Source organism: Haemorhous mexicanus, chromosome 4 (genome assembly GCF_027477595.1).
Source record: "Haemorhous mexicanus isolate bHaeMex1 chromosome 4, bHaeMex1.pri, whole genome shotgun sequence".
In the NCBI taxonomy this organism is placed as follows: Eukaryota; Metazoa; Chordata; class Aves; order Passeriformes; family Fringillidae; genus Haemorhous; species Haemorhous mexicanus.
Window position 1 is genome coordinate 54,991,569 of NC_082344.1, and position 7,259 is coordinate 54,998,827.

Here is a 7,259-nt window from a genome sequence, read left to right on the forward strand (position 1 = left end):
CAACTCAGAACAGCGGCACCGGCGCCCCCGTCCCCGCTGCGCTCCGCTCGGCCGCCCCGTCCGGCAGCAATGCTGTTTCCACAGCCAGAGCTGCGCCTACTAACGGGAGCCCCGTTAGGAGCGACGGCGGGACCCGCCGGGAGCGCGCAGCCCGCCCTTCCCGCTGCGGGGCCCCGGCCGGACCCGCCCGGCGCCGGAGGCTGCTTCCCCCTCACAGCGCGGGTGCAGGCACGGGCCGCTCGCGGCGGGTGCCGCGCTTCTCTCCACAACTCTTCACTTCCTCTGAGCCAAGAGCTGCTCTTCCTCCTTCCCCCCTACCTCCCAAAACACTGCTCGGCCCCTCCGGCGCCGCTGCCCCGGGCCGGCCCAGAGTGGGGGCACGGCGGGCCCCACCGCCGCCCCCTGACAGGCCTGGGGCCGGGGGTGCCCGGGCGCCGCTTACCGCCGCAGGATGTGCTCGCCGCAGGGAAGTGCCCTCGGCGGGCAGCGGCCGCGGGCTGCCAGGCGCGCCCGGGCACCTCCCGCGCGGGGAGGCGGGCGGGGCCGGTAACGGGCGCCGGGCCGGGCCAGGGACTGCCCGCCCGCCGCCTCCTGCACTGCCCGCCGCCTCCTGCCACTCGCCACTGCCCACCCGCCGCCTCCTGCCGCTGCCCGCCGCCCGGCCCGCCCCTACCTGCCGGCGGGCCGGGACGAGGAGGGAGCCACACCGCACACCCGGCGGGCCGCGCTCCAGCGCGGGCGAAAATAGCAACAGGCGGCGGGTCCCGGCCCCGGGGGGCGGACGGCACGGGCGCCCGGCAGAGACGGCGGGCAGCCGGCGACAGGGGGGCGCCGATGTCGCGACAGTGGACAGCTGAAGCCTCCTCTCCTCGACCGTGAAGTTCCTCTCGAAGAGCATTTCGGCGACGCTGCCCCGTGTGTCTGCCACAGCGTGTGATCTCCCGCGGGAAACGTGTCGTTGTCGCCTTGCGGTAGTGAGCCTGGGCGGATGGCGGGGTCAGCTGAAGTGGCGAGCGAAGCTGGCTCACGAAACTGGAACTAGCCCGGCTCGCGAGCTCTGAAGCGGTCAAGTCCCCACTCGGCTGCGTGCCCAGCCCTGGCTTTTGAGAGCTTACCTCAGTCACCTCGACGGCTTCCTCAAAGAAACCACACTTGCATATGCATAAAATCATTGTAAGAGTAGGTCTTCCAGTTGCCAGAAATGATAAGGCATGAATGGATCCGGAGACTTAATTATACTTCTCTGCAAGTGGAGAAGATTAAGGCATCTTACATCCCCGTTGTGCAAACCACTTCTGCACTCAATTAATTTTCAATTTCAACTGCTACTTCTTGGCAGTAAGACTACTGATTTTCTTACTTTTAATCCTGTGCACATTTGTAGAATCAAAGCTTTCTACAGGAAATTTGCTCTGTTGCTGTGAGGGAAACAGTCAAGTAGTTAAATGCAAGCAAAGTGTTGCCCCAGATTTTGAAGAACAAGTCAGATTTTGGTATCCAAGGACATCCCCTACTTGCAAAGTGTAGACACACGTAGATATAAAATCCATTGTGTCTCCATGACCTTTGGCATCTGGGTGTACTTCCTGGTACAGTAAATTACCACTTTGCTGGAAAGTGAATTGAGGTATGTAAGTAGCAGTTCACCCAAAAAGCTTGTTCCCAGTCTGTGCTCAGGTCACGGCTGGCTGCTTCCACTTCAGACATGGGAAGAGATACGAGTGCCTCTTGATTTTCAGTGTCACCTTTATGGTCCTTGGAAGGAGGAATGCCATTTCCTTGCAATCAGTGCCTTAGTTTTTAAAACATCACAGCTAAGGACAATGCTCTTACTCCAGTTATTACCCAATATCAGTACCTGAGTCAAGAATGCCCTTTTGCTCATTTTAATCCTGTCTGAGCGTTATATGCCTCTGGTAACCATGCTCTAGCAGAAGGTGAACTGCAATTCCCACCCAGACAGCTCTGGCTCTTCAGCAGAGGCTCAGGCATTCCTAAATCACCAGCCAATGATCTTGGGAAGATTTTTTTTACTGCTTCACTGTTGCCTTTCAAAACATGTAATGAAACAGAGACAAGACTATTTCTTACTTTTTGGAAAATCCTTGAACAACAACAGAAGTCAATATAGAGCATCACAACTGGGAAATACTTTCTTCTTTCTCCTCTTTGATACTGGGAAAGAAATCAGCCTCAGAATGTTCTGCCTGCCTGCAATGAATGTTACCTAATCATCACCTTTCAGGCTACTTTGGACAGCATTCCTTCTCTGCTTCCTGATGAAACTATTACTTAAGTAGGGGCAATAAAAAACAACCACAATGAGTGTTTTATGCTCCAGTCCCCAAAAATTAAGCACTTTTATGTGTTCCAGGGACTGGGATCCCAGTATTCATGTGAAAGCTATGAGTACCAGGCTTTCTAATAATTTTCTATTTTCTGAAAGAGAAGGTCTCTGTTCTTTTTTCCTTCACAGGTTAGATTTTTATTTACAGTAGCCAATTAACTAAAGCATATACCACCACATTAACTTCCTCATGCTGAGGAGGAAAATCAAGCTGTGCTTTCCACATCCTGCATACATGATGTGGAAATAACACCAGTTTAACCATTTTCTCTTTGTCCAGTCACATTCTAAATAAATGCAAGTAAAACCACACCACTGCCTTTTGTACAGAACCTGAACATACAGGCTTGCATGGAGCTCTCTGTGAGAACATGTGGGCAATGAAGATTCTTTTGTAGATTAAGGACCAGAGGTATCTACTCACTTGGTCCCAGTTGAGGTGGGATTGTAGAGTAATATAAATTTAGGTTGAATGTGCCAGGCCATGAGTGAGGGCAGAACTTGGTGCTGTACCCTTTGAAGTACCACGAGGCAAACAGGAAGTTTCCCAAGATGCTTTCAGAGTTCAAGTTGCTCCATAGCTGGGCAGCTGAGCAGTCGTGCTTTTGGATTGTGAATTTGAATGCAGGCACCTATATTGTGTTTCAGTTGCCTTGTAAGCTTCTGTGCTTTTCCTTCTATGTTACCCATAATTATGATTTTCTATTGTTATTATATAAAACAGTCCTTTTTTGTGACTTCTGTCATGTAAATTTGTTTAGTAAATTATTAAGGGATGTTACTAACCATTTTGCAGTGCTTTGACTTAGGGAGCTCTGGGTGAAGTACTACATTCTTATCCAATGACATTGTATCTCCAGATGCTATTTATATATAAAATCAATTCATAAACAAAATTTGCATAACTGTTATTATAGCTCATGACCTACAGCATATGCTACAGGAATACATGCCAGTGACATTAATTAATTATTATCTTTGTAGACAAGAGGCTTTCTATTATCACTGATGAGTAGTCAAGAAGTTGAGCTACTGTTTCAGGATCCTGCCTTCTGCTGTCTCTGTATTTTTGAGCATTTCAGATGTCATGATTAATCTCCTCTCTCTTTCATTCCCATACATACTTTTGAAAATTACTTACCAGTGTTTATGTGAATATTTTAAGCTTCTCCTTTTTGTTTGGAAGCTGCTGTTTCTTTGCAATCATCTATATTACAGTTTATTTAAGTGTGTGTTAGGATAAAATTGGAGAGTTTAATAGTCTCATCCCATTATTCACAATGTTCTGATGGTGCATGACCTCATTTCAGTTACTTGGCAATTGCTATACAGCAGAGTGGTGATGGCTTCTACTTGGAAGTTGATCAGAAATACTAATACCATGATGAATGTATATCTTATATACTGCAAAAGTGTACTGGGGAGTAAAGCAATTCAGCTTAATTACTTTTGATTAGTTTTGTACTTAAGAGACAGGAAACTGTTTTACTGGTGATTATTTTTATTTACAATTAGCTAGATATACATATGGCATCCAGATGCCTTCAGCATTAGAATCCTAAAAATCCCCAAACTTGTTAATACTTATGCTGGTGGTTAACAACTGTTAATTTATTATTGTTTTAACGTTGCTATTCACAGTGATTGTTAATCAAGGACATAAGATTTGCTTGTTGGTGGTGTGTGAAAATAAAACCCATGACCACTGGAATTTTAAAAAGGGTTAGCAAGGAGAAAAACTTTATTTACAGGAACTTTGTAGGTGAATCAGTTACATATTTAAGCATACATTGTACAAAATGAAATTTGCTTATATAATAAAGCTTCTTTTGGAATTAATTCCAGTTATCCTTGTTTGATTTGCTGTATATAGCAGAATTATCAAATAAATCCTTCTGCAACTCAATACTTGACTATCATAACAACACTTTTACATTATATGCTGTGGACTAAGTTCACAGTACCTAGACGAAATGTGTTTACTTCCTTCCAGCCAAACTGTTCCGATCCGTCCCTGAATTTTAATTTATTCAGTAAATTTTATGATACTGGGACTTTAAGAAAACTAATAACCTTCAAGTGAAGTCCATTGGTCTACTCTTAAAGCATTACTGGGTTTGGGTTTTATTTTGGCAGAGTTTTGAGTACTATGCTAATTCTTCTCAGTCTTTCCCTCTAGCCCCATAGGTCTGATCCCCTGTAGGATCAATATTTATAGCTGTCACTGGAATTGTGTTTCCATCTGTTACAAAAACAGGCTAATTTTACATGTTTTTGGTAATGTAGGGATTTGTCTTTATCTAGAAACAGCCAAGAATTCCCTTACACCCAAGTTCAGTCCAGGCTGCAATCACTCTTTATTCCAGACATAGCAATTCCCATTTCTGGATAAAATACTAGTGCACCTGCTCCCAGTTCAAGGCTGCTTTTTTACAAACTACATTGGTCTGTGTTTCAACATCTGTCTTGGGACTAACAATGTCTAAGTAGGCTTCATTATCTTACACAACAGTTTAGTGGAAGAATTAGACCAGCTCTGAAGAAACTGTAGCTTAACACCCGTTCTGACTTGCAATACTAACTTCTCTCTTTGCTATACTCTTGCTGCCTTTGTTTTGATTCTTTATTTCAGTTCTAGATCCTCTTTCTCTGATGCAAGACAAGGTTAGTAAGCACTTTAGCAATAACAAGTTTTCTCTTGTAATCTTGTAGCTTCTAGTAATTGCTCAAGCAGCTTGATAAACAACTGTAGGTTTGGCTATTTTTTTGTCATGCCCTGCCCCTTCAAAGTTGTGAACTGCTGTCTGGAATAGACAAAGGAATGGAGCAAGTAAATTCCTTGACCTTAGGAAGACAAAATTATAAAGATTAGGTCATCATCCTATGTCTGTACTGTTTCTGAGGATGCTCTAAAGCATCCTCAGGATGCCTCAATATACATGAGCGCATTTCAGGTCTCATTTCCAAACTTCTAACATTAGCAAAATCCAAATCCAGGTTTGGCATATAAAGGCACATGTAAAGTATGCCTCTCCAGCCTGCGGAGATGTTAAGATAAATACATTAAATAATTCAGGACCTGTAATCCTCCATTCTTCAGGCCTTCCCCATGAATTTTGTAAAGCATCCTTTATCATATTCTGCACCAAAAGAAATGTGAGCCCTCCCAAGAAAAATGAGAGTAAAAGGAACTATAGAATGGTTTTGGTCTGATGATCCCCTTTAAAAATCACCTAGTTCAACTTCCCTACATGAAGCAGGGACACTTTCCACTAGATCAGATTGCTCAAAGCTGCATCCAACCTGGCCTTGAACACTTTCAGGCATCCAACAGCTTTGCTGGGCAACTTGTTCCCATGTCTCACCCCCACTTAGTATAAAAAAAAATCTTTCCTTGTATCCAATAAAATCAATCCTCTTTGACTTTAGAACTGTTTCCCCTTGTCCCGTCACTACAGTCCCTGGCAAAAAGTGTATTTCTTATAAGCCCCCTTTATATATTGAAAGATCTCATAGCCTCTTCTACAGGCTGAGCAACCCCAGCCCTCTCAGCCTTTTTTCCCAGCACAGGTATTCTAACCCTCTGACTGTTTTCATGACCTTCCTCTGGACCTGCTCTAACAGCTTCACATAATTCTTGTGCTGGGATGCAGTACTGCAAGAGGGCTTTCACAAGAGCAGAGTCAAGGGAGAGAATCACCTCTCCTGTCAGAGCCCAAGGCTGCAGGCTTGTGCAGACCCACAAAGCTTCTCCAGCCCTGGGTGTAGCTCATCAAGGCCCAAATTGAAGGCACTGTCCCAGCCTGCCTCCTGAAGAACCATTCCTCTGTCTGTGCCTTCGAGCAAGGAGGAAGCCAGTAAGATGCAGATCCTTTGTGGTGGGACAGTGCTTTTTATCCTGCCAATGTCCCCCCTTACACACCTGGCTCAGACATGAAAACTCCCCTCCAGAAAAGTACTGGGACTTGCACATGGAGGCTTGAAGGTATTAATTCCTCCTGATGGGGCATAATTCACCCAACTAGGCTGACTTGAGAGGCCACTGTCATGTCTCAGAAGGTGTCATAAGCCACCATAGACCCCTGAAGCACCCCCAGACTAATTTCTGAGGCCTCTCACCACAGGACTGCACATGATCTGCAGTTGTACATCAGACTGTGTAAAACTTCCTCTCCTTCCACTTCCCCCAGGGCTGCCTCCCTGTATCCAGCTGTACAACTGCTGCAATCTTCAAGTTGCACTGAAAATAACAAGCACAGAGGACTTGAATTCTGGGAGGATAATCAAGCTTAGAAGTTTTGCATTTATAAGAAGTATGTAGCAATGGTTGTGACAATTACTGCTACACTGATATCCAAAGCAAATACTGAAAATGCAGAAGAGCCCCATATTAAAGTAAACTGGCGACCTCCAAAAAACCCTCTCAGGCTTTGCAAGCACAGACAAGAGCATGCAACAAAATTGGAACTTCTGCTCTAAATCAGACATGCACCATGTCATGGCAGCACAGTGTGAGAGACTCCCAAACTAGGCTATGCATTGAACTAATTATGCTTAGTTCAGTGAGGCAAAAGAAGGTGCTGTATATCGATATACTATCTTAACGGGTTCATGGCATTCAAAGACAGTTTAGTGCACTTTGTATCCCTTGCCTGGAATATTATATATGGTCCCATAGCAAACAGATATTGAACAAATTTGCTGTGAGTTACTTCTTTCTTTGGGCCAAAATCCCTAAGAAAGATCACTACTTCTGAATCATCTACCCCAAGTTTGTCAAAGTCTCACCACAGGCTTTAAATACTTCCTGTTAACAAAAGAGCTTCCTTTGCAAATCTAAACCTAGACAAATTTGCATAGTGTTATCAGATTATATGCACACAAAACAAATAAGGCACCACAAAACAGGCTG

The 7,259-nt window shown here is 45.1% G+C and overlaps 1 protein-coding gene across 1 annotated transcript in view; it reads right to left on the bottom strand.

The window, feature by feature from the left end:
* TBC1D1 (TBC1 domain family member 1) overlaps window positions 1-536 on the bottom strand; it is a 101,434-nt gene extending 100,898 nt beyond the window's left edge. Inside the window, exon 1 of the mRNA XM_059845008.1 lies at window positions 443-536. The gene's annotated coding sequence lies outside the window, so the exon portion shown is untranslated. The remainder of the gene's footprint in view (window positions 1-442) is intronic.
* Window positions 537-7,259: the final 6,723 nt, after the last annotated feature.